This window comes from Rutidosis leptorrhynchoides, chromosome 2 (genome assembly GCF_046630445.1).
Source record: "Rutidosis leptorrhynchoides isolate AG116_Rl617_1_P2 chromosome 2, CSIRO_AGI_Rlap_v1, whole genome shotgun sequence".
Lineage (NCBI taxonomy): Eukaryota > Viridiplantae > Streptophyta > Magnoliopsida > Asterales > Asteraceae > Rutidosis > Rutidosis leptorrhynchoides.
Window position 1 is genome coordinate 289,449,376 of NC_092334.1, and position 17,912 is coordinate 289,467,287.

Genomic DNA, 17,912 nt, shown 5'->3' on the forward strand with positions numbered 1-17,912 from the left:
TGCATGTTATAGAAGTATGGCCCTTGTAATTGACCAAGAAAAGGGATCTTAGCATGTGTACAAGAGTCCCAATGCCACTTCCATTCAAGTATTATTAAATAAGTTTTATAAAATGGGAGGATTAAATTTTATAAAACTTTTATAATACTTCCATATATATATATTTGTTATGTACATTTATATTTTTATAAAACCAAACTTTATAAAATGTAGCATAACAAAATCAATTATTTAACCTATAAATAATTTAAACTCTTGTTATATATATAAATTAATCCATAATTTATATATATATATACACATCAAGTAATATTTCAGAAAACCATTTTTCTTGAAGTTCAAGTGTCGCGTATTTGATCAATGAACCAATCGTTAAAATCAAAGACGAATAAGGTGTCGGTAAGTTTGTTATTGGGTATGACCCGACTTGGATCATAATATATTAGCCACATTAATTAAATATGTCTCTCGGGCATACGAAATACCTTCAGATCAGATGAAGAAGAAATACCCGCATCTATTTCCAGAAGATTCGTCAACACCTTCAACAGCTTAAAATTTCGGGACGAAATTTATTTAACGGGTAGGTACTGTAGTGACCCGAACTTTTCCATGTTTATATATATTAATTGAGATTGATGTTTACATGATTAAATGTTTCCAACATGTTAAGCAATCAAACTTGTTAAGACCTGATTAATTGAAATAGGTTTCATATAGACAATTGACCACCCAAGTTGACCGGTGATTCACGAACGTTAAAACGTGTAAAAAAACTATATGATGACATATATATGGTTATATATATAGTTAACATGATATTATGATAAGTAAACATATCATTAATTATATTAACAATGAACTACATATGTAAAAACAAGACTACTAACTTAATGATTTTGAAACGAGACATATATGTAACGTTTATCGTTGTAACGACATTTAATGTATATATATCATATTAAGAGATATTCGTACATCATAATATCATGATAATATAATAATTTAAAATCTCTTTTGTTATTATAAACATTGGGTTAACAACATTTAACAAGATCGTTAACCTAAAGGTTTCAAAACAACACTTACATGTAACGACTAACGATGACTTAACGACTCAGTTAAAATGTATATACATGTAGTGTTTTAATATGTATTTATACACTTTTGAAAGACTTCAATACACTTATCAAAATACTTCTACTTAACAAAAATGCTTACAATTACATTCTCGTTCAGTTTCATCAACAATTCTACTCGTATGCACCCGTATTCGTACTCGTACAATACACAGCTTTTAGATGTATGTACTATTGGTATATACACTCCAATTATCAGCTCTTAGCAGCCCATGTGAGTCACCTAACACATGTGGGAACCATCATTTGGCAACTAGCATGAAATATCTCATAAGATTACAAAAATATGAGTAATCATTCATGACTTATTTACATGAAAACAAAATTACATATCCTTTATATCTAATCCATACACCAACGACCAAAAACACCTACAAACACTTTCATTCTTAAATTTTCTTCATCTAATTGAACTCTCTCAAGTTCTATCTTCAAGTTCTAAGTGTTCTTCATAAATTCCAAAAGTTCTAGTTTCATAAAATCAAGAATACTTTCAAGTTTGCTAGCTCACTTCCAATCTTGTAAGGTGATCATCCAACCTCAAGAAATCTTTGTTTCTTACAGTAGGTTATCATTCTAATACAAGGTAATAATCATATTCAAACTTTGGTTCAATTTCTATAACTATAACAATCTTATTTCAAGTGATGATCTTACTTGAACTTGTTTTCGTGTCATGATTTTGCTTCAAGAACTTTGAGCCATCCAAGGATCCATTGAAGCTAGATCCATTTTTCTCTTTTCCAGTAGGTTCATCCAAGGAACTTAAGGTAGTAATGATGTTCATAACATCATTCGATTCATACATATAAAGCTATCTTATGCGAAGGTTTAAACTTGTAATCACTAGAACATAGTTTAGTTAATTCTAAACTTGTTCGCAAACAAAAGTTAATCCTTCTAACTTGACTTTTAAAATCAACTAAACACATGTTCTATATCTATATGATATGCTAACTTAATGATTTAAAACCTGGAAACACGAAAAACACCGTAAAACCGGATTTACGCCGTCGTAGTAACACCGCGGGCTGTTTTGGGTTAGTTAATTAAAAACTATGATAAACTTTGATTTAAAAGTTGTTATTCTGAGAAAATGATTTTTATTATGAACATGAAACTATATCCAAAAATTATGGTTAAACTCAAAGTGGAAGTATGTTTTCTAAAATGGTCATCTAGACGTCGTTCTTTCGACTGAAATGACTACCTTTACAAAAACGACTTGTAACTTATTTTTCCGACTAGAAACCTATACTTTTTTTGTTTAGATTCATAAAATAGAGTTCAATATGAAACCATAGCAATTTGATTCACTCAAAACGGATTTAAAACGAAGAAGTTATGGGTAAAACAAGATTGGATAATTTTTCTCATTTTAGCTACGTGAAAATTGGTAACAAATCTATTCCAACCATAACTTAATCAACTTGTATTATATATTATGTAATCTTGAGATACCATAGACACGTATACAATGTTTCGACCTATCATGTCGACACATCTATATATATTTCGGAACAACCATAGACACTCTATATGTGAATGTTGGAGTTAGCTATACAGGGTTGAGGTTGATTCCAAAATATATATAGTTTGAGTTGTGATCAATACTGAGATACGTATACACTGGGTCGTGGATTGATTCAAGATAATATTTATCGATTTATTTCTGTACATCTAACTGTGGACAACTAGTTGTAGGTTACTAACGAGGACAGCTGACTTAATAAACTTAAAACATCAAAATATATTAAAAGTGTTGTAAATATATTTTGAACATACTTTGATATATATGTATATATTGTTATAGGTTCGTGAATCAACCAGTGGCCAAGTCTTACTTCCCGACGAAGTAAAAATCTGTGAAAGTGAGTTATAGTCCCACTTTTAAAATCTAATATTTTTGGGATGAGAATACATGCAGGTTTTATAAATGATTTACAAAATAGACACAAGTACGTGAAACTACATTCTATGGTTGAATTATCGAAATCGAATATGCCCCTTTTTATTAAGTCTGGTAATCTAAGAATTAGGGAACAGACACCCTAATTGACGCGAATCCTAAAGATAGATCTATTGGGCCTAACAAACCCCATCCAAAGTACCGGATGCTTTAGTACTTCGAAATTTATATCATATCCGAAGGGTGTCCCGGAATGATGGGGATATTCTTATATATGCATCTTGTTATTGTCGGTTACCAGGTGTTCACCATATGAATGATTTTTATCTCTATGTATGGGATGTGTATTGAAATATGAAATCTTGTGGTCTATTGTTACGATTTGATATATATAGGTTAAACCTATAACTCACCAACATTTTTGTTGACGTTTTAAGCATGTTTATTCTCAGGTGATTATTAAGAGCTTCCGCTGTCGCATACTTAAATAAGGACAAGATTTGGAGTCCATGTTTGTATGATATTGTGTAAAAACTGCATTCAAGAAACTTATTTTGTTGTAACATATTTGTATTGTAAACCATTATGTAATGGTCGTGTGTAAACAGGATATATTAGATTATCATTATTTGATAATCTACGTAAAGCTTTTTAAACCTTTATTGATGAAATAAAGGTTATGGTTTGTTTAAAAATGAATGCAGTCTTTGAAAAACGTCTCATATAGAGGTCAAAACCTCGCAACGAAATCAATTAATATGGAACGTTTTTAATCAATAAGAACGGGACATTTCATTAAGTTCATACTTAGTAGCTAATATACAATTCAACTATTACAATTCTATATGAAAAACTGATTATAATAATATTTCGCGTTCAAACTTTTATACAATATTTTACAAACTTACAATACCGCTTATTTTACATAAAGCATGAAATATAGCACACAATAACTTTGATACAAGATAGTTGTGAAGATAATTCTAGCTAGTACACAAGTCGTTCAGCAAAGGCAATAAAGACACGTAATTCATACGTCCAGAAACAAGTCATGCATTCTGGTTTTACTAGGACTACTTCCCATCCTTGGTCTTGTGGAACATAACTGTTATGGCCGTTGATAAGACAGCGTGTTGTAACGTCGTCAAAGGGACGAGGGTTACGTAATGTCCAACAGTCCCGTAACAATCTAAAAACCTCATTTCTTACCCCAATTACCGACTCCGTCACTTGTGGAAACGTTTTGTTTAATAGTTGTAGGCCGATGTTCTTGTTCTCACTTTGGTGAGAAGCGAACATTACTAATCCGTAAGCATAACATGCTTCTTTATGTTGCATGTTAGCCGCTTTTTCTAAATCACGAAGTCCAATATTCGGATATATTGAGTCAAAATAATTTCTTAACCCATTGCGTAAAATAGCATTTGGGTTCCCCGCAATATATGCGTCAAAGTAAACACATCGTAACTTATGGATTTCCCAATGTGATATCCCCCATCTTTCGAACGAAAGCCTTTTATAAACCAAGGCATTCTTGGAACGTTCTTCGAATGTCTTACAAACTGATCTCGCCTTAAATAGTTGTGCCGAAGAATTCTGACCGACTCTAGACAAGATTTCATCAATCATGTCTCCGGGTAGGTCTCTTAAAATATTGGGTTGTCTATCAATTTTGTGTTTTTATACTGTAAAATAGACAAGAGTTAGATTCATAAAAAAAAATACTTATTAATACAAGCAATTTTTACATATATCATAAAGCATAAGCACACTATATTACATATATTACACCACACGAATACAACTATCTTATTCCGACTCGCTTGTTTCTTCTTCTTCGGTTTTGGTTCGTTTTGCCAAGTTTCTAGGGATATATGATGTTCCCCTAATACGAGCCGTCATTTTCCACATTGGTTTAGAAAAACCTGGTGGTTTAGAGGTTCCCGGGTCATTGTTACAACTTAAGGACTTCGGGGGTTGACGATACATATAAAGTTCATCGGGGTTGGAATTAGATTTCTCTATTTTTATGCCCTTTCCCTTATTATTTTCTTTTGCCTTTTTAAATTCAGTTGGGGTAATTTCTATAACATCATCGGAATTCTCGTCGGAATCCGATTCATCGGAGAATTGGTAATCCTCCCAATATTTTGCTTCCTTGGCGGAAACACCATTGACCATAATTAACCTTGGTCGGTTGGTTGAGGATTTTCTTTTACTTAACCGTTTTATTATTTCCCCCACCGGTTCTATTTCTTCATCCGGTTCCGATTCTTCTTCCGGTTTCGATTCTCCTTCCGGTTCTGACTCTTCTTCCGGTTCCTCTTCGGGAACTTGTGAATCAGTCCATGAATCATTCCAATTTACATTTGACTCTTCATTATTATTAGGTGAGTCAATGGGACTCGTTCTAGAGGTAGACATCTATCACATAATATCAAACGCGTTAAGAGATTAATATATCACATAATATTCACATGTTAAAAATATATAGTTTCCAACAAAATTTGTTAAGCAATCATTTTTCAAGTAAACACGGTCGAAGTCCAGACTCACTAATGCATCCTAACAAACTCGATAAGACACACTAATGCAAAATTCTGGTTCTCTAAGACCAACGCTCGGATACCAACTGAAATGTCCCGTTCTTATTGATTAAAAACGTTCCATATTAATTGATTTCGTTGCGAGGTTTTGACCTCTATATGAGACGTTTTTCAAAGACTGCATTCATTTTAAAACAAACCATAACCTTTATTTCATCAATAAAGGTTTAAAAGCATTACGTAGATTATCAAATAATGATAATCTAAAATATCCTGTTTACACACGACCATTACATAATGGTTTACAATACAAATATGTTACAACAAAATAAGTTTCTTGAATGCAGTTTTTACACAATATCATACAAGCATGGACTCCAAATCTCGTCCTTATTTAAGTATGCGACAGCGGAAGCTCTTAATAATCACCTGAGAATAAACATGCTTAAAACGTCAACAAAAATGTTGGTGAGTTATAGGTTTAACCTATATATATCAAATCGTAACAATAGACCACAAGATTTCATATTTCAATACACATCCCATACATAGAGATAAAAATCATTCATATGGTGAACACCTGGTAACCGACATTAACAAGATGCATATGTAAGAATATCCCCATCATTCCGGGACACCCTTCGGATATGATATAAATTTCGAAGTACTAAAGCATCCGGTACTTTGGATGGGGCTTGTTGGGCCCGATAGATCTATCTTTAGGATTCGTGTCAATTAGGGTGTCTGTTCCCTAATTCTTAGATTACCAGACTTAATAAAAAGGGGCATATTCGATTTCGATAATTCAACCATAGAATGTAGTTTCACGTACTTGTGTCTATTTTGTAAATCATTTATAAAACCTGCATGTATTCTCATCCCAAAAATATTAGATTTTAAAAGTGGGACTATAACTCACTTTCACAGATTTTTACTTCGTCGGGAAGTAAGACTTGGCCACTGGTTGATTCACGAACCTATAACAATATATACATATATATCAAAGTATGTCCAAAATATATTTACAACACTTTTAATATATTTTGATGTTTTAAGTTTATTAAGTCAGCTGTCCTCGTTAGTAACCTACAACTAGTTGTCCACAGTTAGATGTACAGAAATAAATCGATAAATATTATCTTGAATCAATCCAAGACCCAATGTATACGTATCTCAGTATTGATCACAACTCAAACTATATATATTTTGGAATCAACCTCAACCCTGTATAGCTAACTCCAACATTCACATATAGAGTGTCTATGGTTGTTCCGAAATATATATAGATGTGTCGACATGATAGGTCGAAACATTGTATACGTGTCTATGGTATCTCAAGATTACATAATATACAATACAAGTTGATTAAGTTATGGTTGGAATAGATTTGTTACCAATTTTCACGTGGCTAAAATGAGAAAAATTATCCAATCTTGTTTTACCCATAACTTCTTCATTTTAAATCCGTTTTGAGTGAATCAAATTGCTATGGTCTCATATTGAACTCTATTTTATGAATCTAAACAGAAAAAGTATAGGTTTATAGTCGGAAAAATAAGTTACAAGTCGTTTTTGTAAAGGTAGTCATTTCAGTCGAAAGAACGACGTCTAGATGACCATTTTAGAAAACATACTTCCACTTTGAGTTTAACCATAATTTTTGGATATAGTTTCATGTTCATAATAAAAATAATTTTCTCAGAATAACAACTTTTAAATCAAAGTTTATCATAGTTTTTAATTAACTAACCCAAAACAGCCCGCGGTGTTACTACGACGGCGTAAATCCGGTTTTACGGTGTTTTTCGTGTTTCCAGGTTTTAAACCATTAAGTTAGCATATCATATAGATATAGAACATGTTTTTAGTTGATTTTAAAAGTCAAGTTAGAAGGATTAACTTTTGTTTGCGAACAAGTTTAGAATTAACTAAACTATGTTCTAGTGATTACAAGTTTAAACCTTCGAATAAGATAGCTTTATATGTATGAATCGAATGATGTTATGACCATCATTACTACCTTAAGTTCCTTGGATAAACCTACTGGAAAAGAGAAAAATGGATCTAGCTTCAATGGATCCTTGGATGGCTCGAAGTTCTTGAAGCAGAATCATGACACGAAAACAAGTTCAAGTAAGATCATCACTTGAAATAAGATTGTTATAGTTATAGAAATTGAACCAAAGTTTGAATATGATTATTACCTTGTATTAGAATGATAACCTACTGTAAGAAACAAAGATTTCTTGAGGTTGGATGATCACCTTACAAGATTGGAAGTGAGCTACCAAACTTGAAAGTATTCTTGATTTTATGTAACTAGAACTTGTAGAATATATGAAGAACACTTAGAACTTGAAGATAGAACTTGAGAGAGATTAATTAGATGAAGAAAATTGAAGAATGAAAGTGTTTTTAGGTGTTTTTGGTCGTTGGTGTATGGATTAGATATAAAGGATATGTAATTTTGTTTTCATGTAAATAAGTCATGAATGATTACTCACATTTTTGTAATTTTATGAGATATTTCATGCTAGTTGCCAAATGATGGTTCCCACATGTGTTAGGTGACTCACATGGGCTGCTAAGAGCTGATCATTGGTGTGTATATACCAATAGTACATACATCTAAAAGCTGTGTATTGTACGAGTACGAATACGGGTGCATACGAGTAGAATTGTTGATGAAACTGAACGAGGATGTAATTGAAAGAATTTTTGTTAAGTAGAAGTATTTTGATAAGTGTATTGAAGTCTTTCAAAAGTGGATAAATACATCTTAAAACACTACATGTATATACATTTTAAGTGAGTCGTTAAGTCATCGTTAGTCGTTACATGTAAGTGTTGTTTTGAAACCTTTAGGTTAACGATCTTGTTAAATGTTGTTAACCCAATGTTTATAATATCAAATGAGATTTTAAATTATTATATTATCATGATATTATCATGTATGAATATCTCTTAATATGATATATATATATATTAAATGTCTTTACAACGATAATCATTACATATATGTCTCGTTTAAAAATCATTAAGTTAGTAGCCTTGTTTTTACATATGTAGTTCATTGTTAATATACTTAATGATATGTTTACTTATCATAGTATCATGTTAACTATATATATATCCATATATATGTCATCATATAGTTTTTACAAGTTTTAACGTTCGTGAATCACCGGTCAACTTGGGTGGTCAATTGTCTATATGAAACATATTTCAATTAATCAAGTCTTAACAAGTTTGATTTCTTAACATGTTGGAAACATTTAATCATGTAAATATCAATCTCAATTAATATATATAAACATGAAAAAGTTCGGGTCACTACACTGATGGTGTTTGTAACCTTTGCACCATATTCTCCAAAGCCACTACCCAAGCGCGAAGCTCGTTGACTTCTCATATTACACCGGGGTGATTGTCGGTTCGGACGAAGGTGATCCCTTCCATCCACCACATTGCCCTCTTGGCGAAGAACCTGAAGCACTTACCGGCGAACCTGTTCGAAACACTATTTTCTCTCTCATTTCCAGAGTATCTCATTACGATTATATACTACATCAAATTCTAGATTTTATTTATCCGCTAGTCCGAACCGACAATCACCCCGGTGTAATATGAGAAGTCAACGAGCTTCGCGCTTGGGTAGTGGCTTTGGAGAATATGGTGCAAAGGTTACAAACACCATCAGTGTAGTGACCCGAACTTTTCCATGTTTATATATAGTAATTGAGATTGATATTTACATGATTAAATGTTTCCAACATGTTAAGCAATCAAACTTGTTAAGACTTGATTAATTGAAATATGTTTCATATAGACAATTGACCACCCAAGTTGACCGGTGATTCACGAACGTTAAAACTTGTAAAAAATATATGATGACATATATATGGATATATATATATAGTTAACATGATACTATGATAAGTAAACATATCATTAAGTATATTAACAATGAACTACATATGTAAAAACAAGACTACTAACTTAATGATTTTTAAACGAGACATATATGTAACGATTATCGTTGTAAAGACATTTAATGTATATATATCATATTAAGAGATATTCATACATGATAATATCATGATAATATAATAATTTAAAATCTCATTTGATATTATAAACATTGGGTTAACAACATTTAACAAGATCGTTAACCTAAAGGTTTCAAAACAACACTTACATGTAACGACTAACGATGACTTAACGACTCAGTTAAAATGTATATACATGTAGTGTTTTAATATGTATTTATACACTTTTGAAAGACTTCAATACACTTATCAAAATACTTCTACTTAACAAAAATGCTTACAATTACATCCTCGTTCAGTTTCATCAACAATTCTACTCGTATGCACCCGTATTCGTACTTGTACAATACACAGCTTTTAGACGTATGTACTATTGGTATATACACTCCAATGATCAGCTCTTAGCAGCCCATGTGAGTCACCTAACACATGTGGGAACCATCATTTGGCAACTAGCATGAAATATCTCATAAAATTACAAAAATATGAGTAATCATTCATGACTTATTTACATGAAAACAAAATTACATATCCTTTATATCTAATCCATACACCAACGACCAAAAACACCTACAAACACTTTCATTCTTCAATTTTCTTCATCTAATTGATCTCTCTCAAGTTCTATCTTCAAGTTCTAAGTGTTCTTCATATATTCTACAAGTTCTAGTTACATAAAATCAAGAATACTTTCAAGTTTGCTAGCTCACTTCCAATCTTGTAAGGTGATCATCCAACCTCAAGAAATCTTTGTTTCTTACAGTAGGTTATCATTCTAATACAAGGTAATAATCATATTCAAACTTTGGTTCAATTTCTATAACTATAACAATCTTATTTCAAGTGATGATCTTACTTGAACTTGTTTTCGTGTCATGATTCTGCTTCAAGAACTTCGAGCCATCCAAGGATCCGTTGAAGCTAGATCCATTTTTCTCTTTTCCAGTAGGTTTATCCAAGGAACTTAAGGTAGTAATGATGTTCATAACATCATTCGATTCATACATATAAAGCTATCTTATTCGAAGGTTTAAACTTGTAATCACTAGAACATAGTTTAGTTAATTCTAAACTTGTTCGCAAACAAAAGTTAATCCTTCTAACTTGACTTTTAAAATCAACTAAACACATGTTCTATATCTATATGATATGCTAACTTAATGATTTAAAACCTGGAGACACGAAAAACACCGTAAAACCGGATTTACGTCGTCGTAGTAACACCGCGGGCTGTTTTGGGTTAATTAATTAAAAACTATGATAAACTTTGATTTAAAAGTTGTTATTCTGAGAAAATGATTTTTATTATGAACATGAAACTATATCCAAAAATTATGGTTAAACTCAAAGTGGAAGTATGTTTTCTAAAATGGTCATCTAGACGTCGTTCTTTCGACTGAAATGACTACCTTTACAAAAACGACTTGTAACTTATTTTTCCGACTATAAACCTATACTTTTTCTGTTTAGATTCATAAAATAGAGTTCAATATGAAATCATAGCAATTTGATTCACTCAAAACGGATTTAAAATGAAGAAGTTATGGGTAAAACAAGATTGGATAATTTTTCTCATTTTAGCTACGTGAAAATTGGTAACAAATCTATTCCAACCATAACTTAATCAACTTGTATTGTATATTATGTAATCTTGAGATACCATAGAAACGTATACAATGTTTCGACCTATCATGTCGACACATCTATATATATTTCGGAACAACCATAGACACTCTATATGTGAATGTTGGAGTTAGCTATACAGGGTTGAGGTTGATTCCAAAATATATATAGTTTGAGTTGTGATCAATACTGAGATACGTATACACTGGGTCGTGGATTGATTCAAGATAATATTTATCGATTTATTTCTGTACATCTAACTGTGGACAACTAGTTGTAGGTTACTAACGAGGACAGCTGACTTAATAAACTTAAAACATCAAAATATATTAAAAGTGTTGTAAATATATTTTGAACATACTTTGATATATATGTATATATTGTTATAGGTTCGTGAATCAACAGTGGCCAAGTCTTACTTCCCGACGAGGTAAAAATCTGTGAAAGTGAGTTATAGTCCCACTTTTAAAATCTAATATTTTAGGATGAGAATACATGCAGGTTTTATAAATGATTTACAAAATAGACACAAGTACGTGAAACTACATTCTATGGTTGAATTATCGAAATCGAATATGCCCCTTTTTATTAAGTCTGGTAATCTAAGAATTAGGGAACAGACACCCTAATTGACGCGAATCCTAAAGACAGATCTATTGGGCCTAACAAACCCCATCCAAAGTACCGGATGCTTTAGTACTTCGAAATTTATATCATATCCGAAGGGTGTCCCGGAATGATAGGGATATTCTTAAATATGCATCTTGTTAATGTCGGTTCCCAGGTGTTCACCATATGAATGATTTTTATCTCTATGTATGCGATGTGTATTGAAATATGAAATCTTGTGGTCTATTATTATGATTTGATATATATAGGTTAAACCTATAACTCACCAACATTTTTGTTGACGTTTTAAGCATGTTTATTCTCAGGTGATTATTAAGAGCTTCCGCTGTCGCATACTTAAATAAGGACGAGATTTGGAGTCCATGCTTGTATGATATTGTGTAAAAACTGCATTCAAGAAACTTATTTTGTTGTAACATATTTGTATTGTAAACCATTATGTAATGGTCGTGTGTAAACATGATATTTTAGATTATCATTATTTGATAATCTACGTAAAGCTTTTTAAACCTTTATTGATGAAATAAAGGTTATGGTTTGTTTTAAAATGAATGCAGTCTTTGAAAAACGTCTCATATAGAGGTCAAAATCTCACAACGAAATCAATTAATATGGAACGTTTTTAATCAATAAGAATGGGACATTTCAATCAGCAGCACCAGCAGCATAACCAGTACCACCATCAACATCGCCAACGGAACCATTACCACCACCAACAACATCCACATCCCATGCTTTAACATCATAAACTGTTCCACGAGCATCAACATTATACTCATCATAGATACCAAGGAGTACTAACAACAATAACTGATGAAGTATTGATTCATAACTTCATTGGAGAAATGTTCCACGGAGATTATGTAATCTCTAAAGTCTTAGAGATTATCTATTCTAACCTTAACCAGAAAATCAGATGAATGAACCAAAATGATAGAAGGAAGAATAGAAACCCTGACAAGAATGGTGCGTGATTTACAAGTTGGACTTGTTTTATCTGCTGCATCAACAATACCGTTAGCATCACCAGCACCGTCAGTACCGTCAGCATCATCAGCACTAGCAACACCTATAACATCACCAGCTCCGACAGTTCAAGAATCACCATGGACATCATTATAAATCAACAACAAGTATGTCATATCAACGAGTTATGAAGTATTAACTCATTTCCACTGAAGGATTTATATGTATATCTTATATATATAAATTTTTAAACCATAATAAGTCTTTCCGTACTAAGCTATTATATGTGAATCTTAACTACTCGGTTAATTCATATTACTAATATGCTATGATGTACATTTTTCGTCAGCAAATTAACCATCGATAACTACAATCTATATTTCATTTCAATGAATTCTATTTCATAATAGATCAAGTGTGTTATTCAAATATATGTTTGATTTTATACTTTCATCATCGTTGTACTCGAAACTTTTTAGACAACATCATTCGTACCTTGCGAAGTTCACAAGAATTCCACGAACACCAACATCACGCAAAGTATTAATTCACAATTTCAATTATATTGAAGAAATACTTTTGTAATTTCTAAAGTTTAAAGGATTACTTAATTCTAGTTTCAACTGTAAATTAAATGAGTTTAATTTAATATTAACTCATTAAATCTATGTTACAGCTGAAGAAAATATACATATTTTCATAAAGACTGTAATAAAAATTCTTTGGTACAAAATATTAATTTTGAAATTTTTTTTAACGGGTAGGTAATACCCGAGAGATATATAAATTCAAAATTAATATGTTACAATTCTTCGAATCTGATTCAGTAATCATCCCCTATATTCATAGAAATCAGAACAACCATACTCGTTCAATTTCAATTACATATTCTGATTTTGAAATCGCAAAATTCAATTCGAGATATAATCGGTATCATTACTCTTAGAATTCCTAAATCTTTCAAAGTTATACTTTGACTTCAAAGCTGTATTAGAACATCATATGTATACTAACGATTACAATCTGTGTTCAAACCCTCCAAAATTTCTGAAGACACTTCAAATAATGAACAATCAAGATGATGATCCAACCCCATACTACCCACAGTTATGTACCTGAAAAAAACTTTTGAAACCAAAGTCATAGTTTAACACGTATCCGTGTCAGACTCTTTGACATTTATTAGCTAAAATAATTTTTTCAATCCCTTTCCAAAATAGACAGTTTTGTCACAGCTCCAGCAAATCACCTTCAATTGTTCATTCGGATAAGCCTTATTATAACGATTAACCCTCCATCATTGTTACTGGGGAACCTTTCATATCTCGCCACATTAGCAATAAACTTACCAACAGCTTAACTGATCTTTTATTTTCTGAAAAATCATTATATTTATCGAAACCCCATCATTTACTCATCCACATCTAATAACAAGAATTTTCATACCAATTACTGGGAATCAGCAATCAGTATTTTAAAAACCTCGCAGAACGTCTACGCCAACAGTTATAAATACATATAACGTCTATCTCCTAGACTTACATACTTCGAATGTGAAGTTTCTGAAAAACACCCTGAACTGCGAACTAGTTCTCGAAATGTTGATGAAGCAGCAAAAACTGTAAACGACCTCAACAGTAAAAAGTTTGATGATAAAGAATAGTGTGTTGGTAAAGCTCAGAAAATAGGAAGATTTGGAACTGGAAAACGAATTGAGCAAAGTATGAAGGAGGCTGTGGACAAATCACAAAGACGAAATTTACCTTCAAAGAATCCAAATGATTCAATACCTGCTGAAGTCTATAGTGAATACGTTGCTCCTTACTCTAAACCTTTGAGGACAATATTCTTCATCATCCTCTGACCTTAGATATTCTAAGATATCATCGTATCTTTCATTATAAATATCCTCCATATTTCTGAAGATATATTCATAACTATTCTCATTTGAAATTATTTACCTCTTCGCGCTATCTGTATTACATAATAAAAGAAACTATTTTAGTTTCTAAATTCTGAAACATTTGAGTTTAAAATAGGAATATTTTTGAAGTAGTGTTGGGAGCTGAAGCTTGAGTTAGTATAATATAATGACACTTGATCAACGTGATTATATACTGAGTTTCTAATGAAACATGATGATTCACAGACCATAACATCATCATGTGCCATTTTACACGACTCTTACATTCTACCTGACCTCTAAAACATATCAAGAAATATTTTTCTTGATGATTTGGTCTTTTTCGAGGTATTCTGGTAATTTGACAAATCAAGATCATGCCATTACAATTTTCTTCTTAGAACATTAACTATGTTCATTCCGAAATTTATATCTGCGAATTCTGGACCAGTACATGCGTTGCTTAATGGATAGAAGAGAAAACAGAGCATGAAGCTCCGAAATAGAAATGGGGGTATAAATTGCAGCAAATAGGAGAAAGTATTAACTGTGGATGTCAATGATTATAGAAAGACAGGAGCAGGGACTTTGAAAAATAATGAAAGCTATAAAGCTCGACAGCAACACATAATTTATAAACCGTGTATATCAATGCGTATTGCAACGTAAAGACATGGGAGAATTAATAACACTATAACCCCAAGGTAATAGTAAAAGTAAATAAAATCCTCTGGTGGTAGATGAAAGAGAAGAATGACAGATATGAAAGTTAGGACTATATCAAGGATCAGAACGGGATGGAGCATATTGACGAATGATTTAAAATATGAGTTGAGGGAGAAAGAATAGATGGTGTCAGTTGTAAGGAAATGAAGGGGGTGGATTTATAAAAAAATATCCGACAGAGCAATCAAAACAGATGATCGCATTTAAAGCAGATCCTAATTTCCTTGATTACCGAAGAATCAAATCTTATTACAAAGATTTTTTCCAAATCCCTTGAACTCTGTAAATCAATCCTATCTACGTCAAAATATATGACGAACCTACATTTACTCATTTCACTCTTTTGTGATAGCTTCACTCGTATTCTTCACAAAATCAAATTGTTTTATCGATATTACTCGATGATGATAAAACTCTAATTTTCAGCTCGTATGCGTCATGAAAACATACTTATTATCAGACATGACTATTCCAATCAAATTTCGGGATGAAATTTCTTTAACGGGTAGGTACTGTGACAACCCAAAAATTTCCGAACAAATTTAAACTTGATCTTATATGTTTCTGACACGTTAAGCAAAGTCTGTAATGTTGAAATCCCAAAAACTTTGAACTATGTTTATGTATTCAATTACCCATTGACTATGCTTGACGATTCACGAACTATTATGTGTATAAATATGTATTATATATATAGTTATATAAATTGGAAAACGTTAACAAAGTATTAAATGTATAAAACTTTACATGAATGTATTTGTTTTAATATGTTTATTGATGAAATTAGAAGAAAATATCAAATGATTGATTTATCAGATACATTGTATGATTACGAGTCTCTGTTAAGAGGTCCACTATGATTTAAAGAAATATGTTCCTTTTAACGGTATTCGGAATAATTAGTAAAGTAATTTACAAGTAAGAACAAAAGTGTCAATTAACGGTAACTAGACATGGGTTAGTGGAGATTCCTGTTTGCTTTTCAATTTATGCTTTACAATAATTGTCTCGTGACTTTTGATAAGATAAACTATTAAACTTGTATATTAATTAATGTGGAAGTAAAATTGTGGAATATAGAGAACTTAGAAAATGGATATCGACAAGTTAAGTAAATTAACGTTTTACATTAAAATGATTTTTCACGTTTATCTAACCTTCGGATTTTTATCTTACGTTTCACCAGCAAACGGTAATTTAAAAACTTAAAAACCTGTTATGAGTTGTTTACGATCTTACTTTTCTAAAACATTGTTTTTGGCATAACGAATTCCATTATCTTAACCTTTTATCAAAATGATTCCTAATTATATTTAGATTTGAAAAACAAATTTTCATATTTACTTAATTTAGTTTCAAACGTACTAGCAACATTTTCAGTTAAAAAGAGCTTTTTATTTAAAACGTTTTATAAAGTAACTTGTTTATGTTTATAAAACTTTGAAGAACGTAATTAAAGCTTGGTGTTTTAAATATACAAATATATTTTATTGTTTCAAAAAGAAAAAAAAGTATTACAAAATAATAATTTCGAAACAAATATAAATATATAATGAACTGAGAAATATAATTAGTTTTGAAAAACTATATATTGTTAAATAAATATTTCAAATATATATTTCGAAATGAATATATATACATATTTTTTAATATTAATTTAGTTATAAAACGTTTTGAGTTAAAAGGATACTATTATATATATATATATATATATATATATATATATATATATATATATATATATATATATATATATATATATATATATATATATATATATATATATATATATATATATATATATATATATATATATATATATATATATATATATATATATATATATATATATATATATATATATATATATATAACGAGACGATAATTTATTGAAGCAAATGACCAAAACATTCAAATGATTAATTTACACTTTAAGTGAGATAGTTTTTCATTGATTTGAGTCTTGTCATATATAAAGGTACGTTACACAAAACATAAAGTATCAGTTTTCTAAGTGTACGAAAATGAGTTCGAGAAACCGCAAACGGGACATTGGTCGAGTGACAAGGTACAAGTCTTCGGAACTAAATTTACAGGTTAACTATGCATGTAAATATAATATAATATTTAATTAATTATATAAATTAAATATATTATATATTAAATATTATTAAAAACCGTCGGCAGCCCTTAATCATTTGTGAGTGAGCTGGAAATAGGAACCTCTGCAATCGCAGAGGTTTATGCTTCAAAAGCTCCACGATCGCGGAGCTCATGGGACCAGAAAGGGTCTATAAAGCTCGATCAATTTTCGAACGAATCCATTCAATCTCATATCTCTCAATCTCTCTATATGCAATATATATTATTATTATTAATTATTATTATTATTATTAAGATTAATATTATTATTAATCGTAT